This window comes from Oncorhynchus nerka, linkage group LG28 (assembly GCF_034236695.1).
Source record: "Oncorhynchus nerka isolate Pitt River linkage group LG28, Oner_Uvic_2.0, whole genome shotgun sequence".
NCBI lineage: Eukaryota > Metazoa > Chordata > Actinopteri > Salmoniformes > Salmonidae > Oncorhynchus > Oncorhynchus nerka.
The window spans coordinates 3645328-3668895 of record NC_088423.1 but is presented as its reverse complement, the minus strand read 5'-3'; the positions used below and the strand labels follow the sequence as shown (position 1 = coordinate 3668895).

Below are 23568 nucleotides of genomic sequence, written 5' to 3'. Positions count from 1 at the left end.
ATATATCACCGACAAACTTAAATGGTCCACGTACACAGACAGTGTGGTGAAGAAGGCGCAATAGCGCCTCTTCAACCTCAGGATGCTGAAAAAATGTGTTTTGTCACCGAAAACCCTCACTGACTTTTACAGGTACACAATTGAGAGCATCCTGTCCAGCTGTATCATCGCCTGGTATGGCAACTGCACTGCCCACAACCGCAAGGCTCTCCAGAGGGTGGTGCGGTCTGCACAACGCATCACAGGGGGCAAACTACCTGCCCTAATCATCAAGGATCAACTTCCGGCGCCGACTGATATGGCCGCCTCGCTTCGCGTTCCTAGGAAACTATGCAGTTTTTTGTTTTTTTACGTGTTATTTCTTACATTAGTACCCCAGGTCATCTTAGGTTTCATTACATACAGTCGAGAAGAACTACTGAATATAAGATCAGCGCCAACTCACCATCAGTACGACCAAGAATATGTTTTCCGCGACGCGGATCCGGTGTTCTGCCTTACAAACAGGACAACGGAATGGATCGCATGCAGCGACCCAAGGAAACGACTCCGAAAAAGAGGGAAACGAGGCGGTGTTCTGGTCAGACTCCGAAAAAGGGCACATCGCGCACCACTCCCCAGCATTCTTCTTGCCAATGTCCAGTCTCTTGACAACAAGGTTGACGAAATCCGAGCAAGGGTAGCATTCCAGAGGGACATCAGAGACTGCAACGTTCTCTGCTTCACAGAAACATGGCTTACTGGGAAGACGCTATCCGGCGGTGCAGCCAACGGGTTTCTCCACGCATCGCGCCCGACAGAAACAAACATCTTTCTGGTAAGAAGAGTGGCGGGGCGTATGCCTCATGACTAACGAGACATGGTGTGATGAAGGAAACATACAGGAACTCAAATCCTTCTGTTCACCTGATTTAGAATTCCTCACAATCAAATGTAGACCGCATTATCTTCCAAGAGAATTCTCCTCGATTATAATCACAGCCGTATATATCCCCCAAGCAGACACATCGATGGCTCTGAGCGAACTTTATTTAACTCTTTGCAAACTGGAAACCATTTATCCGGAGGCTGCATTCATTGTAGCTGGGGATTTTAACAAAGCTAATCTGAAAACAAGACTCCTAAATTTTACCAGCATATCGATTGCGCAACCAGGGGTGGTAAAACCTTGGATCATTGTTACTCTAACTTCCGCGACGCATATAAGGCCCTGCCCCGCCCCCTTTCGGAAAAGCTGACCACGACTCCATTTTGCTGATCCCTGCCTACAGGCAGAAACTAAAACAAGAGGCTCCCACGCTGAGGTCTGTCCAACGCTGGTCAGACCAAGCTGACTCCACACTCCAAGACTGCTTCCATCACGTGGACTGGGACATGTTTCGTATTGCGTCAGATGGAAATATTGACGAATACGCTGATTCGGTGTGCGAGTTCATTAGAACGTGCGTCGAAGATGTCGTTCCCATAGCAACGATAAAAACATTCCCAAACCAGAAACCGTGGATTGATGGCAGCATTCGCGTGAAACTGAAAGCGCGAACCACTGCTTTTAATCAGGGCAAGGTGTCTGGTAATATGTCCGAATATAAACAATGCAGCTATTCCCTCCGCAAGGCTATTAAACAAGCTAGGCGTCAGTACAGAGACAAAGTGGAATCTCAATTCAATGGCTCAGACACAAGAGGCATGTGGCAGGGTCTACAGTCAATCACGGACTACAAGAAGAAACCCAGCCCAGTCACGGACCAGGATGTCTTGCTCCCAGGCAGACTAAATAACTTTTTTGCCCGCTTTGAGGACAATACATTGCCACTGACACGGCCTGCAACGAAAACATTTTTACATTTACATTTAAGTCATTTAGCAGACGCTCTTATCCAGAGCGACTTACAAATTGGTGCTTTCACCTTATGACATCCAGTGGAACAGCCACTTTACAATAGTGCATCTAGGTCTTTTAAGGGGGGGGACAAGGATTACTTTATCCTATCCTAGGTATTCCTTAAAGAGGTGGGGTTTCAGGTGTCTCCGGAAGGTGGTGATTGACTCCGCTGTCCTGGCGTCGTGAGGGAGTTTGTTCCACCATTGGGGGGCCAGAGCAGCGAACAGTTTTGACTGGGCTGAGCGGGAACTGTACTTCCTCAGTGGTAGGGAGGCGAGCAGGCCAGAGGTGGATGAACGCAGTGCCCTTGTTTGGGTGTAGGGCCTGATCAGAGCCTGGAGGTAGTGAGGTGCCGTTCCCCTCACAGCTCCGTAGGCAAGCACCATGGTCTTGTAGCGGATGCGAGCTTCAACTGGAAGCCAGTGGAGAGAGCGGACGAGCGGGGTGAAGTGAGAGAACTTGGGAAGGTTGAACACCAGACGGGCTGCGGCGTTCTGGATGAGTTGTAGGGGTTTAATGGCACAGGCAGGGAGCCCAGCCAACAGCGAGTTGCAGTAATCCAGACGGGAGATGACAAGTGCCTGGATTAGGACCTGCGCCGCTTCCTGTGTGAGGCAGGGTCGTACTCTGCGGATGTTGTAGAGCATGAACCTACAGGAACGGGCCACCGCCTTGATGTTATTTGAGAACGACAGGGTGTTGTCCAGGATCACGCCAAGGTTCTTAGCGCTCTGGGACGAGGACACAATGGAGTTGTCAACCGTGATGGCGAGATCATGGAACGGGCAGTCCTTCCCGGGAGGAAGAGCAGCTCCGTCTTGCCGAGGTTCAGCTTGAGGTGATGATCCGTCATCCACACTGATATGTCTGCCAGACATGCAGAGATGCGATTCGCCACCTGGTCGTCAGAAGGGGGAAAGGAGAAGATTAATTGTGTGTCGTCTGCATAGCAATGATAGGAGAGACCATGTGAGGTTATGACAGAGCCAAGTGACTTGGTGTATAGCGAGAATAGGAGAGGGCCTAGAACAGAGCCCTGGGGGACACCAGTGGTGAGAGCACGTGGTGAGGAGACGGATTCTCGCCACGCCACCTGGTAGGAGCGACCTGTCAGGTAGGACGCAATCCAAGCGTGGGCCGCGCCGGAGATGCCCAACTCGGAGAGGGTGGAGAGGAGGATCTGATGGTTCACAGTATCGAAGGCAGCCGATAGGTCTAGAAGGATGAGAGCAGAGGAGAGAGAGTTAGCTTTAGCAGTGCGGAGCGCCTCCGTGATACAGAGAAGAGCAGTCTCAGTTGAATGACTAGTCTTGAAACCTGACTGATTTGGATCAAGAAGGTCATTCTGAGAGAGATAGCGGGAGAGCTGGCCAAGGACGGCACGTTCAAGAGTTTTGGAGAGAAAAGAAAGAAGGGATACTGGTCTGTAGTTGTTGACATCGGAGGGATCGAGTGTAGGTTTTTTCAGAAGGGTGCAACTCTCGCTCTCTTGAAGACGGGAGGGACGTAGCCAGCGGTCAGGGATGAGTTGATGAGCGAGGTGAGGTAAGGGAGAAGGTCACCGGAGATGGTCTGGAGAAGAGAGGAGGGGATAGGGTCAAGCGGGCAGGTTGTTGGGCGGCCGGCCGTCACAAGGCGTGAGATGTCATCTGGAGAGAGAGGGAGAAAGAGGTCAGAGCACAGGGTAGGGCAGTGTGAGCAGAACCAGCGGTGTCGTTTGACTTAGCAAACGAGGATCGGATGTCGTCGACCTTCTTTTCAAAATGGTTGACGAAGTCATCTGCAGAGAGGGAGGAGGGGGGAGGGGGAGGAGGATTCAAGAGGGAGGAGAAGGTGGCAAAGAGCTTCCTAGGGTTAGAGGCAGATGCTTGGAATTTAGAGTGGTAGAAAGTGGCTTTAGCAGCAGAGACAGAGGAGGAAAATGTAGAGAGGAGGGAGTGAAAGGATGCCAGGTCTGCAGGGAGGCGAGTTTTCCTCCATTTCCGCTCGGCTGCCCGGAGCCCTGTTCTGTGAGCTCGCAATGAGTCGTCGAGCCACGGAGGCGGGAGGGAGGACCGAGCCGGCCTGGAGGATAGGGGACATAGAGAGTCAAAGGATGCAGAAAGGGAGGAGAGGAGGGTTGAGGAGGCAGAATCAGGAGATAGGTTGGAGAAGGTTTGAGCAGAGGGAAGAGATGATAGGATGGAAGAGGAGAGAGTAGCGGGGGAGAGAGAGCGAAGGTTGGGACGGCGCGATACCATCCGAGTAGGGGCAGTGTGGGAAGTGTTGGATGAGAGCGAGAGGGAAAAGGATACAAGGTAGTGGTCGGAGACTTGGAGGGGAGTTGCAATGAGGTTAGTGGAGGAACAGCATCTAGTAAAGATGAGGTCGAGCGTATTGCCTGCCTTGTGAGTAGGGGGAAGGTGAGAGGGTGAGGTCAAAGAGGAGAGGAGTGGGAAGAAGGAGGCAGAGAGGAATGAGTCAAAGGTAGACGTGGGGAGGTTAAAGTCGCCCAGAACTGTGAGAGGTGAGCCGTCCTCAGGAAAGGAGCTTATCAAGGCATCAAGCTCATTGATGAACTCTCCGAGGAACCTGGAGGGCGATAAATGATAAGGATGTTAAGCTTGAAAGGGCTGGTAACTGTGACAGCATGGAATTCAAAGGAGGCGATAGACAGATGGGTAAGGGGAGAAAGAGAGAATGACCACTTGGGAGAGATGAGGATCCCGGTGCCACCACCCCGCTGACCAGAAGCTCTCGGGGTGTGCGAGAGCACGTGGGCGGACGAAGAGAGAGCAGTAGGAGTAGCGGTGTTGTCTGTGGTGATCCATGTTTCCGTCAGAGCCAAGAAGTCGAGGGACTGGAGGGAGACATAGGCTGAGATGAACTCTGCCTTGTTGGCCGCAGATCGGCAGTTCCAGAGGCTACCGGAGACCTGGAACTCCACGTGGGTCGTGCGCGCTGGGACCACCAGATTAGGGTGGCTGCGGCCATGCGGTGTGGAGCGTTTGTATGGTCTGTGCAGAGAGGAGAGAACAGGGATAGACAGACACATAGTTGACAGGCTAGAGAAGAGGCTACGCTAATGCAGAGGAGATTGGAATGACAAGTGGACTACACGTCTCGATTGTTCAGAAAGTTAAGCTTACGTAGCAAGAATCTAATTGACTAAAATGATTAAAATGATAGAGTACTGCTGGGGTAGGCTAGCTGCGTTGTTGACACTACCCTAATCAAGTCGTACCGTTGAGTGTGAAGTTTCTACAATGCTGCTTATCGGGAGCTAGCTGGCTAGCTAGCAGTGTTGGTTACGTTACGTTGCGTAGGAGAACGACAATAGCTGGCTAACTAACCTAGAAAATCGCTCTAGACTACACAATTATCTTTGAAACAAAGACGGCTATGTAGCTAGCTATGTAGCTAGCTACGATCAAACAAATCACACCGTTGGGACTGTAATGAAATGAAGTGAAAAAGTGATACTACCTGTGGAGCGACGGAATGCGACCGGGATGCGAAAGTTCTATTCAGTAGACGTTGGCTGGCTGTTGGCTAGCTAGGAGTGTCTCCTACGTTAAGGACGACAAAATAGCTGGCTAGCTAACCTCGGTGAATTAAGATAATCACTCTAAGACTACACACTCTAAACTACACAATTATCTTGGATACGAAGACAGCAAAGACAACTATGTAGCTATCTAATACTACACTAATCAAGTCGTTCGGTTGAGTGTGATAGTTACTACAGTGCTACGGTAGCCGGTGAACGTATGCTAGCTGCTAGGCAGATAGGAGGGCGACGAAATACAATAATAACGCAATTATCACTCTAAGACTCCACACTCTAAGCTACACAATTATCTTGGAAACGAAGACAGCAAAGACAACTATGTAGCTAGCTATGTAGCTAGCTAACACTACACTAATCAAGACGTTCAGTTGAGTGTGATAGTACTACAGTGCTACGGTAGACGGTGAACGTGTTGGACAGATAGGAGACGACGAAATACGATAATTACGCAATTATCTTTGATACAACGACGACTATGTAGCTAGCTAAGAGGAAATTGCTAAGATTAGACAAATCAGACCGTTGTACTATAATGAAATGTAATGAAATGTAATGAAAAAGTTATACAACCTGCAGACCGAAGCGCGGATGCGACCATGCACTGTGACGTGGTCCATACAAACATGCGGTCTCTCCTTCACTGCAGCCGAGGTGAGTAAGACATTTAAACGTGTTAACCCTCGCAAGGCTGCAGGCCCAGACGGCATCCCCAGCCGCGCCCTCAGAGCATGCGCAGACCAGCTGGCCGGTGTGTTTACGGACATATTCAATCAATCCCTATACCAGTCTGCTGTTCCCACATGCTTCAAGAGGGCCACCATTGTTCCTGTTCCCAAGAAAGCTAAGGTAACTGAGCTAAACGACTACCGCCCCGTAGCACTCACTTCCGTCATCATGAAGTGCTTTGAGAGACTAGTCAAGGACCATATCACCTCCACCCTACCTGACACCCTAGACCCACTCCAATTTGCTTACCGCCCAAATAGGTCCACAGACGATGCAATCTCAACCACACTGCACACTGCCCTAACCCACCTGGACAAGAGGAATACCTATGTGAGAATGCTGTTCATCGACTACAGCTCGGCATTCAACACCATAGTACCCTCCAAGCTCGTCATCAAGCTCGAGACCCTGGGTCTCGACCCCGCCCTGTGCAACTGGGTTCTGGACTTCCTGACGGGCCGCCCCCAGGTGGTGAGGGTAGGCAACAACATCTCCTCCCCGCTGATCCTCAACACGGGGCCCCACAAGGGTGCGTTCTGAGCCCTCTCCTGTACTCCCTGTTCACCCACGACTGCGTGGCCATGCACGCCTCCAACTCAATCATCAAGTTTGCGGACGACACAACAGTGGTAGGCTTGATTACCAACAACGACGAGACGGCCTACAGGGAGGAGGTGAGGGCCCTCGGAGTGTGGTGTCAGGAAAATAACCTCACACTCAACGTCAACAAAACTAAGGAGATGATTGTGGACTTCAGGAAACAGCAGAGGGAACACCCCCCTATCCACATCGATGGATCAGTAGTGGAGAGGGTAGCAAGTTTTAAGTTCCTCGGCATACACATCACAGACAAACTGAATTGGTCCACTCACACTGACAGCGTCGTGAAGAAGGCGCAGCAGCGCCTCCACAACCTCAGGAGGCTGAAGAAATTCGGCTTGTCACCAAAAGCACTCACAAACTTCTACAGATGCACAATCGAGAGCATCCTGGCGGGCTGTATCACCGCCTGGTACGGCAACTGCTCCGCCCTCAACCGTAAGGCTCTCCAGAGGGTAGTGAGGTCTGCACAACGCATCACCGGGGGCAAACTACCTGCCCTCCAGGACACCTACACCACCCGATGTTACAGGAAGGCCATAAAGATCATCAAGGACATCAACCACCCGAACCACTGCCTGTTCACCCCGCTATCATCCAGAAGGCGAGGTCAGTACAGGTGCATCAAAGCTGGGACCGAGAGACTGAAAAACAGCTTCTATCTCAAGGCCATCAGACTGTTAAACAGCCACCACTAACATTGAGTGGCTGCTGCCAACACACTGTCATTGACACTGACCCAACTCCAGCCACTTTAATAATGGGAAATGATGTAAATATATCACTAGCCACTTTAAACAATGCTACCTTATATAATGTTACTTACCCTACATTATTCATCTCATATGCATATGTATATACTGTACTCTAGATCATCGACTGCATTCTTATGTCACTAGCCACTTTAATTATGCCACTTTGTTTACTTTGTCTACATACTCATCTCATATGTATATACTGTACTCGATACCATCTACTGTATGCTGCTCTGTACCATCACTCATTCATATATCCTTATGTACATATTCCTTATCCCCTTACACTGTGTATAAGACAGTAGTTTTGGAATTGTTAGTTAGATTACTTGTTGGTTATCACTGCATTGTCGGAACTAGAAGCACAAGCATTTCGCTACACTCGCATTAACATCTGCTAACCATGTGTATGTGACAAATAAAATTTGATTTGATTTGATTTGATTTGAAGGACAATAACCACTCAAGCCACTGCCTGTTCACCCTGCTTCAATCCAGAAGGCGAGGTCAGTACAGGTGCATCAAAGCTGGAACCGAGAGACTGAAAAACAGCTTCTATCTCAAGGCCATCAGATTGTTAAAAAGCCACCACGAGCACAGAGAGGCGGATGCCTACCTCAGACTTGAAATCATTGGCCAATTAAATAAATGAATCACTAGTCACTTTAGTACTGGCACTTGTTTACATGTAATGGCAATGTTTACATATTACTCATCTCAAATGTATATAATGTATTCTGTATACTACACTATCTATTCTCCACTATCTACTGCATCTTAGCCACTCTGTCACTGCTCATCCATATATTTTATACTTATATATTCTTATCCCATTCCTTTACTAGATTGTGTGTATCAGGTTTTGTTGTGGAATTGTTAGATATTACCTGTTATACCTATACCTGTCGGATGTAGAAGCATAAGCATTTCACTACACTCGCAATAACATCTGGTAACCATGTGTATGTGAACAATAAAATTTGATTTGATTTGATACACATATGTAAAGAGAGGAATAAGAATATGTGCATGTAAATATATGGATGAGCGGCATAGGCATGGTGCAATAGATGGTACAAGGTACAGTATATAAACTCAGCAAAAAAAGAAACGTCCCTTTTTCAGGACCCTGTCTTTCAAATATCATTTGTAAAAAATCAAAATAACTTGACAGATCTTTATTGTAAAGGGTTTAAACACTGTTTCCCGTGCTTGTTCAATGAACCATAAACATTTAATTAACATGCACCTGTGGAACGGTTGTTAAGACACTAACAGCTTAGAGACAGTAGGAATTTAAGGCCACAGTTATGAAAACTTAGAACACTAAAGAGGCCTTTCTACTGACTCTGAAAAACACCAAAAGAAAGATGCCCAGGGTCCCTGCTCATCTGCATGAACGTGCCTTAGGCATGCTGCAACGAGGCATGAGGACTGCAGATGTGGCCAGGGCAATAAATTGCAATGTCCGTACTGGGAGACGCCTAAGACATTGCTAGAGGGAGACAGGATGGACAGCTGATCGTCCTCGCAGTGGCAGACCACGTTTAACAACACCTGCACAGGATCGGTACATCGGAACATCACACCTGTGGGACAAGTACAGGATGGCAACAACAACTGCCGGAGTTACTCCAGGAACGCACAATCCCTCCGTCAGTGCTCAGACTGTCTGAGAGAGGCTGGATTGAGGGCTTGTAGGCCTGTTGTAAGGCAGGTCCTCACCAGACATCACCGGCCACAACGTTGCCTATGGGCACAAACCAACCGTCGCTGGACCAGACAGGACTGGCAAAAAGTGCTCTTCACTGACTAGTTGACAGGCTCGTTTTGTCTCACCAGGGTTGATGGTCGGATTCGCATTTATCGTCGAAGGAATGAGCATTACACCGAGGCCTGTACTCTGGAGGTGGATCGATTTAGAGGTGGAGGGTCTGTCATGGTCTGGGGTGGTGTGTCCCAGCATCATCGGACTGAGCCTGTTGTCATTGCAGGCAATCTCAACGCTGTGCGTTACAGGAAAAACATCCTCCTCCCTCATGTGGTACCCTTCCTGCAGGCTCATCCTGACATAACACTCCAACATGACAATGCCACCAGCCATACAGCTCGTTCTGTGCGTGATTTCCTGCAAGACAGGAATGTCAGTGTTCTGCCATGGCCAGCGAAGAGTCTGGATCTCAATCCCATTGAGCACGTCTGGGACCTGTTGGATCGGAGGGTGAGGGCTTGGGCCATTCCCCCCAGAAATGTCTGGGAACTTGGAGGTGCCTTGGTGGAAGAGTGGGGTAACATCTCACAGCAAGAACTGGCAAATCTGGTGCAGTCCATGAGGAGGAGATGCACTGCAGTACTTAATGCAGCTGGTGGCCACACCAGATACTGACTGTTACTTTTGATTTTGACCCTCCCCCTTTTTTCAGGGACACATTCCATTGCTGTTAGTCACATGTCTGTGGAACTTTTTCAGTTTATGTCTCAGTTGTTGAATCTTGTTATGTTCATACAAATATTTAAACATGTTATGTTTGCTGAAAATAAACGCAGCTGACAGTGAGAGGACATTTCTTTTTTTGATAATTTTACATATGAGATGAGTAATGAATGTAAGTTATGTTAACATTATTAAAGTGGCATTGTTTAACGTGACTAGTGATCCATTTATTAATAGTCACAGTGGGTACAACATCTTCAATGCACTTCAATATAAACTCACTCACAGAGTCCACGTATAGAACGATGTTGTTCTCTGAGGCTGTCTGGAACATATCCCAGTCCGCGTGATCAAAACAATCTTGAAGTGTGGATTCCGATTGGTCAGACCAGCGTCCTGCATATAAGACTGTATAAGCAAGATGGAGTCATGGTCGGAAAAATCAAAGGGAGGGTGAGGGAGGGCCTTGTATAAATCGGAGAAGTTAGAGTAGCAGTGATCGAGTGTATTGCCCGTGTGAGTGCTGCAATCAATATGCTGATAGAATTTAGGTTGCCTTGTTCTCAAATTTGCTTTGTTAAAACTTCTTTGGGATAGGGGGCAGCATTTTCACTTTTGGATAAATAGAGTGCCCAAATTCAACTTCCTGCTGCTCATCCCCAGAATATAAGATATGCATGTTATTAGTAGATATGGTTAGAAAACACTCTGACGTTTCTAAAACTTCATGTCTGTGAGTATAACAGATCTTATGTAACAGGCAAACTCAGATTTATTCATTCAGATTTAGTTTTTTGAGGTCACTGTCTATTCAATGAGATTTCATTGGGAAACTAGATTTCTAAGGGACTTGTTTGCATTTCATACCGCTTCCACTGGATATCACCAGTCTTTAGAAATTGGTTGAGGTTATTCCTTTGTGTAATGGAGAAGTACGGCCATTTTGAATGTGTGTCATTTGAAGTGTACTTTTTGAGAAGGCGCATGACTAGAAAAGTAGTGTGAGTTTGTTTTCTTCCTGTATTGAACACAGATTGTCCCGTCTACAATTTGATCGATTATTAACGTTTAAAAATACCTAAAGTTGTATTACAAAAGTAGTTTGAAATGTTTTGGCAAAGTTTACAGGTAACTTTTGAGATATTTTGTAGTGATGTTGCGTAAGTTGGAACCAGTGTTTTTCTGGATCAAACGCACCAAATAAATGGACATTTTGGATATATATCGATGGAATTAATCGAACAAAATGACCATTTGTGATGTTTATGGGACATATTGGAGTGCCAACAAAAGAAGCTCGTCAAAGGTAAGGCATGATTTATATTTTATTTCTGCGTTTTGTGTGGTGCCTGCAGGGTTGAAATATGCTATTCTCTCTTTGTTTAGTGTTGTGCTATCATCAGATAATAGCTTCTTATTCTTTCGCCAAAAAGCCTTTTGTTGGCTGGATTCACAAAGAGTGTAGCTTTAATTTGGTATCTTACATGTGTGATTTAATGAAAGTTAGATTTTTATAGCATTTTATTTGAATTTGGCTCTCTGCATTTTCCCTGGCAATTGGCCAAGCGGGACGCGACTGTCCCACCTATCCCAGAGAGGTTCAAATCCACAGCTATAATAAATGCAGCCTCAGGATATATGGTTTCCAGTTTGCATACAGTCCAGTGAAGTTCCTTCAGGGCCATTGTGGTGTCTGCTTGAGGGGTATAATAATATTTTGAAGATAAATACACAACGCAGAGGATGAGAGGACGAGAGTACTAAAAACAGAGTCCTAATGGTCAATAGGGAATTGTCAATAGGAGTTGGGTTTCAGTTCAACAGCTGTTTAGAATATGTGATATGTCACTCCTGAACTCAGAGCTACTTTTGCTACGTTCTGCACATTGAGTCGGGAGCAGGATACTTGTTATTTAGTCATTGGCCAAGTTGTACTGCAAGGACTTCTGTTTGGTCATCCCCAGGCTAGGGTGGGGGATAAATAACATCCTGTTCCTTTGTTCAGTGGAGAAAAGCTGAGGACAGTGGAAACTGAACATCTACATCCCAACATAACATCTTGATTTATGTTGGGGAAAAAAAATCTCCCCCAGATTTGCTTTGGAGTTTGTGCTATTGAAGAATAACATAAATTGCTAACAGGGGGTATATACACAGCTCTGACTATAACTGACAAGAATTTTCTTGGAGATAATATGGCCGGCATTTGATTGTAAGGAATTCTAGGTTGGGTGACCAGAAGGACTTGAGTTCGTATATGTTTTCATGATTACACCATGAGTCGTTAATCATGAAGCCTCCAACCCTGCCCTTCCTGTTCACAGAGAGGTGTTTATCGCTGTCGGCGTGACGCATAAAGAAGCCCGGTGGCTGAACTGACTCCAACAACGTATCCCGAGAGAGCCATGTTCCTGTCTCTCTGGAAGGCAACCCTTTCTCTAATTTCATCTACCATGTTGTCAAGAGACTGGACATTGGCGAGTAGTATACTCGGAAGCGGTGGACAGTGTGCATGCCATTGATTTGGGTCGGTTTCTGGGATTAGATCCACTGTCCTGGGTGGTGGTCCGAACAAAGGATCTGCTCCGGGATAGTCGCATTCCTGGTCGTAATGTTGGTAAGTTGAAGTCGCTCTTATATCCAATAGTTCTTCCCGGCTGTATGCAATAACACTTAAGAAGATTTTCTGGGCTAACAATGTAAGAAATAATACATAAAAAACTAAAACCTGCACCTCCTCAGGACTCGAAGTGAGGCGATCACCTCTGTTGGCGGCATCTTGCTAATATAGAACATTAATAGACAAAAGCTCAAGGACAGAACTATTTCAAAACATTTTTTTATATAAAACTTACACGTAGCCTACATATCAATACATTCACACAAACTATCTAGGTCAAATAGGGGAGAGGCGCTGTGCCGTGAGGTGTTGCTTTGTCAGTTTTTTAAAACCATGTTTGCTGTTCATTTGAGCAGTATGAGATGGAACGGAGTTCCATGCAATAATGGCTCTATATAATACTGTAAACTTTCTTGAATTTGTTCTGGATTTGGGGACTGTGAAAAGACCCCTGGAGGCATGTCTGCTGGGGTAAGTGTGTGTGTCAGAGCTGTGTGTAAATTGACTATGTAAAACATTTGAGATGTTCAACATATTAATGTTTCTTATGAAAAGAGTGATGCAGTCAGTCTCTCCTCAACTCTTAACCAAGAGAGAGCTGCATGCATAGTATTTATATCAGCCATCTGATTACAATGAAGAGCAAGACGTGACGCTCTGTTCTGGGCCAGCTGCTGCTTAACTAGGTCTTTCCTTGCAGCACTCGACCACATGACTGGACAATCATTTAGTTGGGGTGCCAGGTAGGTATTAAAATGTCTTAAGGGCAGGTGGGACGGTAGCATCCCACTTGGCCAACATCTGGTGAAATTACAGAGCGCAAAATTCAAACTACAGAATTATAAATATTTACCTTTCATAAAATCACAAGTGTAAATACATCAAAATAAAGCTTAACTTCTTGTTAATCCAGCCGCTGTGTCAGATTTCAAAAAGGCTTTAAGGCGAAAGCACATCATGCGATTATCTGAGGACAAAAGCATGAAAAACATATTTCAGGCAGGTTCGCCACGAAAGTCAGAAATAGCGATATAATAAATGCTTTACCTTTGATGATCTTCTTCTGTTGGCACTCCAAAATGTCCCAGTTACATCACAAATGGTCTTTTTGTTCGATAATATCCTTCTTTATATCCATAAAAACTCAGTTTATTTGACACACTTCAGTCAATAATAACCCAGTTTCCCTCCATCAAAATGCATAATAAACTTTTCCAAACAAGTCAAACAATCTTTATAATCTCACCTTAGGTACCCAAATACGTAAATAAACGATAAAAGTTAAGATGGAGAATCATTACCGGAGAAGAATACCAAAGAATGCGCTCTCTTTCACGCGCTTGGAAACATTACAGCCAAAATGGGAGCCACCTAGAAAAACTACAATTTCTCACTAGTTTTTCCTAAAACCAGCATGAAACTCTTTCTAAAGACTGTCGACATCTAGTGGAAGCCCTAGGAACTGCAATCGGGGAGGTTTTCGCCTTATGATAAAAGTGACAGCCATTGAAAACAGTAGTAGGCTGCACATTTTGTTGGGATGGTTTGTCCTCGGGGTTTCGCCTGCAATATCAATTCTGTTATACTCACAGACATACTTTTAACAGTTTTAGAAACATTAGAGTGTTTTCTATCCATATCTACCAGTATATGCATATCCTAGCTTCTGGGCCTGAATAACAGGCAGTTTACTTTGGGCACGCTTTTCATCCGGATGTGAAAATACTGCCCCCGACCCAAGAGAGGTTAACCCTGCCGAAAGGGAAAGAGTAGGATAGATAGAGTACAACTATCTGGACACTGATCAGCAAAAGAGACTCCCTGGAGTGTAAGCCTGTTTGCCAAATAGCCAGTGGAGAGAAATGATAAGACAAACCATGTAAAACACACGTCACAGCACAGGGGTAACCCAACCAAAAATACCTCATACAATAATAATGGCAGAGCAATTTAACGGCAACATCATAGAAGCAACTGACAAGAATGTTGCTACTACTCCATGCAAACAATGACAGGAGCGGTCCCAAAAGATTACAACCACTACCTAGAGAGGTAACACAGGCGATCGACTTAAACACTTTACAACTAAGCACGCTGAAAAAATATACAAGACTTCTGTAGACTTCTGTACAGCACACACTGTCAAACTTCCGCGCCAACCGAGATCTCCACATAGAGAACCTGAAGAACTATATTTATTTCCTCCTTCCTGACTGCTGATGCATTCTTACAGTGGCTGCACACAGTGAAGGTTTACAGTTTACAATTTTTATTTTTTATTTAACCTTTATTTAACCAGGTAGTTGAGAACAAGTTCTCATTTACAACTGAGACCTGGCCAAAGTAAAGCAAAGCAGTGCAACACAAACAACAATAACACAAACAACAACACAGAGTTACACATGGAATAAACAAACATACAGTCAATAATACAATAGAGAAAGTCTATATAGAGTGTGTGCAAATGAGGTTGGATAAGGGGGGTGAGGCAATAAATAGGCCATAGTGGCGAAATTATTACAGTATGGCGAATGAAACACTGGGGTGATAGATGTGCAGAAGATGAGTGTGCAAGTAGCGATACTGGGGTGCAATGGAGCAAAATAAAAATAAAAATTACAATATGGTGATTGGATGGGCTATTTACAGATTGGCTATGTTCACGTGCAGTGATCTGTGAGCTGCTCTGACAGCTGGTGCTTAAAGCTAGTGAGGGAGATATGAGTCTCCAGCTTCAGTGAGGTCTAGAACTTAGGGAATGATTTGTACCAAATGCAATGCTCTGAGTTTTAGAGATGTTCAGGACCAGTTCATTACTGACCACCAATTCCAAAACAGACTGAAACTCTTTGTTAAGGGTTTCGGGTACTTAATTAGCTGTGGTTGCTGATGCGTATATGGTTGAATCATCAGCATACATGGACACACATGCTTTGTTTAATGCCAGTGGCATGTCATTGGTAAAAAATGCAAAAGAGTAGAGGGCCTAGAGAGCTGCCCTGTGGTACACCACACTTTACATGTTTGACATTAGAGAAGCTTCCATTAAAGAAAAGCCTTTGAGTTCTATTAGATAGATAGCGCTGAATCCACGATATGGCAGAGGTTGAAAAGCCATAACACATAATTTTTTTCAACAACAGGTTATGGTCAATCATATCAAAGGCTGCACTGAAATCTAACAGTGCAGCTCACACAATCTTCTTATTATCAATTTATTTCAACCAATCAGCAGTAATTTGTGTCAGTGCAGTACATGTTGAGTTCCTCTCTATAAGCATGCTGAGTCTGTTGTTTACAGAGAAATAGCATTGTATTTGGTCAAACACTATCTTTTTCAAAAGTTTGGTAAGACCTGGCAGCAAGCTTATAGGTTTTCTGTTAGAACCAGTAAAGGCCACTTTACCACTCTTTGGTAGTGTTAGAGTTGCGTAAATTCAATATAACAATGAGTCACGATTTTATATTATGTATTTTTTATTAGCTAAGTAATAAATGGCAAATGCAACTTTCATATATACGGGCTCACTGTAATACCACGCAGGGCAGAACAGAGAACTGACAAGATGTATGTAAACAGTATTCTTTATACTGTGATAGACAGTTCCAACCCGTCTGTTGGCCTATCACAGTAGAGACTGGGCGTGGTTTAAACTTGCTCAGCCTATTGCAGGCGCTCAGGCGGGTCCCCGCCTCTTGGCGCTTCTGTTGATAGATGTAACTGTTGCTGCGAAGAACATCCATGCGCTCATACCATTATCTCGCACCTGGCTCCTGTTATCTAACAAAAGACCGCTTGTTCTCGCAACACCCCGCTCTGAATGTGCCCCCCAACTCATTGCGTCTTCTGTATTTTTCCATCTCAGTTAAAGCTCGTGATGACCACCCCTCCCTATCACAACTTTGTAAGATACAGCAAGTCACACCATGTGCTCAATATTGTTACATACAAACGCAAGGACAAAGCATCTGCTGACAAATCAAAAACTGAAAAATTGGGCATGCAAAATTATTCACTGAAAGTAAAGGGGCTGAATAATTTTGCACGCCCAATTTTTCAGTTTTTGATTTGTTAAAAAAGTTTGAAATATCCAATAAATGTCGTTCCACTTCATGATTGTGTCCCACTTGTTGTTGATTCTTCACAAAAAAATACAGTTTTATATCTTTATGTTTGAAGCCTGAAATGTGGCAAAAGGTTGCAAAGTTCAAGGGGGCCGAATACTTTCGCAAGGCACTGTAACTATCATGTTGTTGATCCATCCTCAGTTTTCTCCTATTACAGCCATTAAACTCTATAACTGTTTTAAAATCACCATTGGCCTCATGGTGAAATCCCTGAGCCGTTTCCTTCCTCTCCAGCAACTGAGTTAGGAAGGACGCATGTATCTTTGTAGTGACTGGGTGTATTGATACACCATTCAAAGTGAAATTAATAACTTCACCATGCTCAAAGGGATATTCAATCTCTGTTTTTTTTACTCATCTACTAATAGGTGCACTTCTTTGCAAGGCATTGGAAAACCTCCCTGGTCTTTGTGGTTGAATTCACTGTTTGACTTAAGGACCTTATAGACAATTGAATGTGTGGGGTATAGATATGAGGTAGTCATTCAAAAATTATGTTAAACATTATTTTTGCACGCAGAGTTAGCCCATGCAATTTATTACGCGACTTTAAGAAATGTTTTACTCCTAAACTTATTTAGGCTTGCCATAACAAAGGGGTTGAATCCTTATTGACTCAAGGCATTTCCAGCTTTTCATTTTTTATTTATTTGTAAAAATGTCTAAAAACATAATTCCACTTCGACATTATGGTGTGGAGTGTGTAGGTCAGTGACACACAATATATATTGAGTCCTTTTTAAATTCAGGTAGTAAAACAACAACATTTGGAGAAAGTCAAGGGGGTGTGAATACTTTCTGAAGCCACTGTCAGAAACACCTTTAATTACAGTTGTGAGTCTCTAAGTGTTTGAACACCTGGATTGTGTAATGTTTTCCCATTATTCTTTTCAAAATTATTCAAGCTTTGTCAAGCTGTTGGGGATCATGGCTGGACAGCAATTTTTAAGTCTTGCAATAGATTTTCAAGCAGATGTAAGTCAAAACGGTAACTTGGCCACTCAGGAACATTCACTGTCTTCTTGGTAATCAACTCCAATGTAGATTTGGCCTTGTGTTGTAGGTTATTGTCCTGCTGAAAGGTGAATTTCTCTTCAAGTATCTGGTGGAAAGCAGACTGAAGCATGTTTTCCTCTGGAGTTTTGCTCATGCTTAGTCCATCCCATTTACTTTTATCCTGAAAAACTTCCCAGTCTTTGCCGATGTCAAGCATATCCACGGTGTATGGCTTGTTCCACGAAAAGAGTGACTTTTTCGTCCGTTGGATATTTTAAGTTGAAATTGTTTCCAAAATTAAGCATTTTGACATGTCCGTCCAGCAGCCTCTGTGACTTCAAGGAAGATTTTAACCCACTGAACCCGACATATCTAAACATGTTCTTTGACAGTCATTTTTTGTTGCTTTAACAGTAAAGGCTATTATTTATTTTATGTGATTAGTGATTCATTTACATCGGTCCCTCATTTTATCAAGGTTATGTGAACTGAATTCTCGATTATATAAAAACAATTTTTATAGAGAAACATTGAACATCTCATAGTCAAATCATAGGGTTAATGCCGGTGAGCTGGTTCTACTCTTTTTGGCCATTGTCTGGTGTTTTGTGGTGGACAACTGAGCGGGTCGAGTGTTACACGTCAACCCTGTTACCCATAGATAGACAGTGTGCCAGTAGTTCAAACAGACAGCTTCGTGCATTCAACATGTCAATACCTCCCATAAATACAATCAGTGATGAAGTCACTTTGAGCCATGAGAGATTGACATGCATATCATATCATCATCATACTGACCTGTTCTGAGACAATTGCACCTGACCACACGACTGAACAGTAGTCCAGGTGAGACAAATCTAGGATCTGTTGGACCTGCCTTGTTCATAGTGTTGTTAAGAAGGCAGAGTAGCGCTTTATTATGGACAGACTTCTCTTCATCTTAACTACTGTATCAATATGTTTTGACCATGACAGTTTTACAATCCAGGGTTACTCCAAGCAGATTAGTCACATCAACTTGCTCAATTTCCACATTATTCATTACAAGATTTAGTTGAGGTTTTAGGGTTTAGGTTTCCATTCCCCTGTCACTAGGAGATTTATGGCTGATTACAGTCAACCTTGTTACTTTATTTGGCACTAAAAAGCCATTTTTATTTAACCTTATGAGATGGAAAAACATTTTTTTTAATAAAGTTGAACATGTGCTCTTTATGAGAGAATGTTGACCAAGTTAAACTTCTCAAAAGACACCGAGTTGTCCACAGAGAAAATGAAATAAATGAACGCCAAGGCAGATTCTGAGGCGAAGCAGCAACATCTTCTTGACAATAAATCAATGTAGAGGCTGGCAGTGGTATCGGTTGTATACTGTTTGGAGGTGGATTCTCTCTAGCAGTGAATTAAATACAGCAAACAATTGCAAACACTGGACTGGACTGCATGCTAGATGCATGACCCGGACATTCAATAACAGGAGACAGGAGAGCCAAAATATATATTTACGGAGAGAGAAAGATCATTTATCTTGTGTGTGTGTGTGTGTGTGTGTGTGTGTGTGTGTGTGTGTGTGTGTGTGTGTGTGTGTGTGTGTGTGCATGTGCTGTTCCCTCTACGAGCACTTTGGCCTACCATCCCTCACAAGCAGACAACAAATTCACTGGTTCACCCTCATTTACAAAACCCTTACTAGCAAAGCCCCACTCTTCCTCTCTAAACTCCTCTCCTTCTCCCAGTCCTCCTACAGCCTACGTTCCACTAACTAAGCTCCCTGTCTGTTCCCACATCCTGCTCCAACTCTGGCTCCAAAACATTTCAACACTGCTTCTACTGACTGGAACAAACTCCAACAGGATTTAAATCTCAACCAATTCGTCTTTATCCCCTGTTGCATGACCAGTTTAAATGACCTGGTTATCCACCACTGGGACTGATAACCTGGTTATCCACCACTGGGACTGATATGACCTGGTTATCCACCACTGGGACTGATATGACCTTGTTATCCACCACTGGGACTGATATGACCTGGTTATCCACCACTGGGACTGATATGACCTGGTTATCCACCACTGGGGCTGATATGACCTGGTTATCCACCACTGGGACAGATATGACCTGGTTATCCACCACTGGGACTGATATGACCTGGTTATCCACCACTGGGACTGATATGACCTGGTTATCCACCACTGGGGCTGATATGACCTGGTTATCCACCACTGGGGCTGAAATGGCCTGGTTATCCACCACTGGGACTGATATGAACTGGTTATCCACCACTGGGGCTGATATGACCTGGTTATCCACCACTGGGACTGATATGACCTGGTTATCCACCACTGGGACTGATATGACCTGGTTATCCACCACTGGGATTGATATGAACTGGTTATCCACCACTGGGACTGATATGACCTGGTTATCCACCACTGGGGCTGATATGACCTGGTTATCCACCACTGGGGCTGATATGACCTGGTTATCCACCACTGGGACTGATATGAACTGGTTATCCACCACTGGGACTGATATGAACTGGTTATCCACCACTGGGACTGATAACCTGGTTATCCACCACTGGGACTGATATGAACTGGTTATCCACCACTGGGGCTGATATGACCTGGTTATCCACCACTGGGGCTGATATGAACTGGTTATCCACCACTGGGGCTGATATGAACTGGTTATCCACCACTGGGACTGATAACCTGGTTATCCACCACTGGGACTGATATGAACTGGTTATCCACCACTGGGACTGATAACCTGGTTATCCACCACTGGGACTGATATGAACTGGTTATCCACCACTGGGGCTGATATGACCTGGTTATCCACCACTGGGACTGATATGACCTGGTTATCCACCACTGGGACTGCTATTAGAGCCAGTAGCTAGCTACTAGTGTCTCCTGTCTTTTAATAACAGGTGTTGTAAAATTGGATTTTTCTATTTCTGTTTTTAAGAAAAGTCTGCTTGTCTGTATGTTGTCAATTGTCTGCTATGCAGCAGCAATATTGCCCTGTAAAGATCAGGTTGTTATTATGAACTAAGTAACTTATGTTATATGGGTATTGGATTGGTGAAGGAGCAACATAGGGGAGGAGATAGGTATCTCCAAAGAGAGATTACTTCTCCAAAGAGAGACGTTTTTGGACAGACCACTTGGCCACTTGCCCCAGCAGGCCTTAATAATGAATTGTATTTTTCTTGTGTGTTGTAGGAGGTTCTAATTCAGCCAAACATTTAGGTAATGACATCATTGTGTATTTGTATTGTGTGTATATCTTACTTTTTCATTGGCAAGATAAGCAAACTTAGGGATGACATGCCAGCAACAAACACTGACACTACACATCCAAGTATATCGGACCAAATCATGAAAGACAATCATTTTACTTTTGAATTCAGTAAGTAAATTAAGTAAGTAAGTGTGGAAGAGGTGAAAAAAGTATTATTGTCTATCAACAATAACGAGCCACTGGGGTCTGACAATCTGGATGGGAAATTACTGAGGATAATAGCAGATGATATTGTCACTCCTATTTGCGACTCTTCTATTTAAGCCTACTAGAGAGCGTGTGCCCTCGGGCCTGGAGGGAAGCTAAAGTCATTCCGCTACCCAAGAATAGTAAAGCCCCCTTTACTGGCTCAAATAGCTGACCAATCAGCCTATTACCAACCCTTAATAAACTTCTGGGAAAAAATGTGTTTGATCAGATATAATGCTATTTCACAGTAAACAAATTGACAACAGACTTTCAGCACATTTATAGGAAAGGACACTCAACAAGCACAGCACTTACACAAATGACTGATGATTGGCTGAAAGAAATTGATGATAAAATGATTGTGGGGGCTGTTTTGTCAGACTTCAGTGCAGCTTTTGACATTATCGATCATAGTCTGCTGCTGAAAAATCTTATGTGTTATGGCTTTACATCTCCTGCTATAATGTGGATAAAGAGTTACTTGTCTAACAGAACACAGAGGGTGTTCTTTGTCGTGACGTTGTATTGGTTAATGTGATGACTGTTGCTCATCGAATGATTATACGTTTCTAATTATGTGATTAACTGAATCTAGCAATTATTAACTCATTAACCTGGGGCACCATGGGAAAACTAGTTTTTATTGAGTTTCTATTTCCCAAATGAACTCAAAGAATATCAGAATATCGATTTTACAACAGCCGCTGATAGTTTCCTCTATCAGTCTCATAATCTGATCGACGTATATAGCCTTTGAATCTGCACGGACCCGGGTTCCACTAATGAATTCGTACCACACCAATCTTAATTGAATATTTATTTACTAAAAAGCTAAAATGATGATAAAAGATACAGATAGACAAAACATATTATAGGCTATTGATTAGAACTTAGTATAACGGGCCAATACACTATGGCGCATGTTACCCACAATGGGAATTTCAGAAGAGAGAGAAAAAGTACACGAGAAATGTACATTTGGCTGAATTTGTCAGCTATGCTATTCTAACCCTAGCCTTGCCTCAAACTGCCGCCCTCATGGGTCAGAATATATAATGATGTAATTACGTGGGAGGTGATCTCCGGGGATTCTCTGCGTGGACCGTTCCGTGGTTCGATGACGCACTTCTCCTGCGCAACTCGTTGCTCGTCCTCCCGGTATCCGTGTCCTTTGTGGCTTAGGAGTCTGTTACCTCACCCCTTTCTCTGGAAGGGGTCTTCTGAGGACAGACAGCTCTGTAGCTCAGAGCTCACAGCATAGGAATGAAACCCTTTAGATACCACAATTTGATGGTAGATGGAGGCTAGGTGGTTCGACTTGAATTCACCCGCTTAGACACAGCTACTCATCCGTAGCTTGGGTAGAAAAGGATTTCTTTGTCCTCGAACTTGCGCTGCGTTCTGGGTTGTTTGACTTTTCAGACCCTACTGCAGCTGGGGTCACGTAGTCTTGTCGTAAATTCTATACTCACAGGTTTTATACCCTTGGGTCAGAAGTGGGCGTAACCACCTTTAGGGCAATTCTCTGGGCGTACCAAGTTAATGAGGCAAGGCTAGATTTCCTCAAATCCCATTTTAGACAACTAACTTAACATTTCATCTTCCCCAAAACATTCTTTTTGATTTGGATATTTTCCATACAACGTACAATGTATAAACATCAAACATGTACACATATATTAGGAAAACCTTCACATTAAATTTTTTTCGTAATAACGTCATCTATTAACCTTTAATAACAAAACAAACATGACATATATTTTCATAGTCCACCTATCGTCATGACCATCATTGTGGCTGATGGAAACCATTGTTCAAAAGTCCCTTTATTTCATGTTTAATGTTCTGAGGTTGGTTCTCCATGGTAACAGGACAAAGGAATTTGTCTGTGGCCTGAGATTTACAAGGGGCGTGGGGGCAATAAAAAAAACACGTCTTCAGACCCACAGATCTCTCCTCCTCTGTTGTGGTTGAGAGAGATAATCTGTAGGGTTGTGGTCTTCTGTAACCTGACCTGATCAAGACAGTCATGACATCTTTAATGAAAGCCTCTCAAACATAATACAGGTAGAAAGAGGAATTCCCCAAGGTAGCTGTTTAGGCCCCTTGCTTTTTAAAATCTTTACTAACGACATGCCACTGACTTTGAGTAAAGCCAGAGTGTCTATGTATGCCGATGACTCAACACTATACACGTTAGCTACTACAGTGACTGAAATGACTGCAACACTTAACAAAGAGCTACAGTTTGTTTCAGAGTGGGTGGGAAGGAATAAGTTTACATTTACATTTACATTTAAGTCATTTAGCAGACGCTCTTATCCAGAGCGACTTACAAATTGGTGCATTCACCTTATGACATCCAGTGGAGCAGCCACT

General features: G+C 44.1%; 1 protein-coding gene across 1 annotated transcript in view; it reads left to right on the top strand.

Annotated features, from left to right (window-relative positions):
- The window catches only part of LOC135565483 (potassium channel subfamily K member 12-like), a 67858-nt gene that overhangs the window by 16189 nt on the left and 28101 nt on the right, over window positions 1–23568 (top strand). The window lies entirely within an intron of this gene.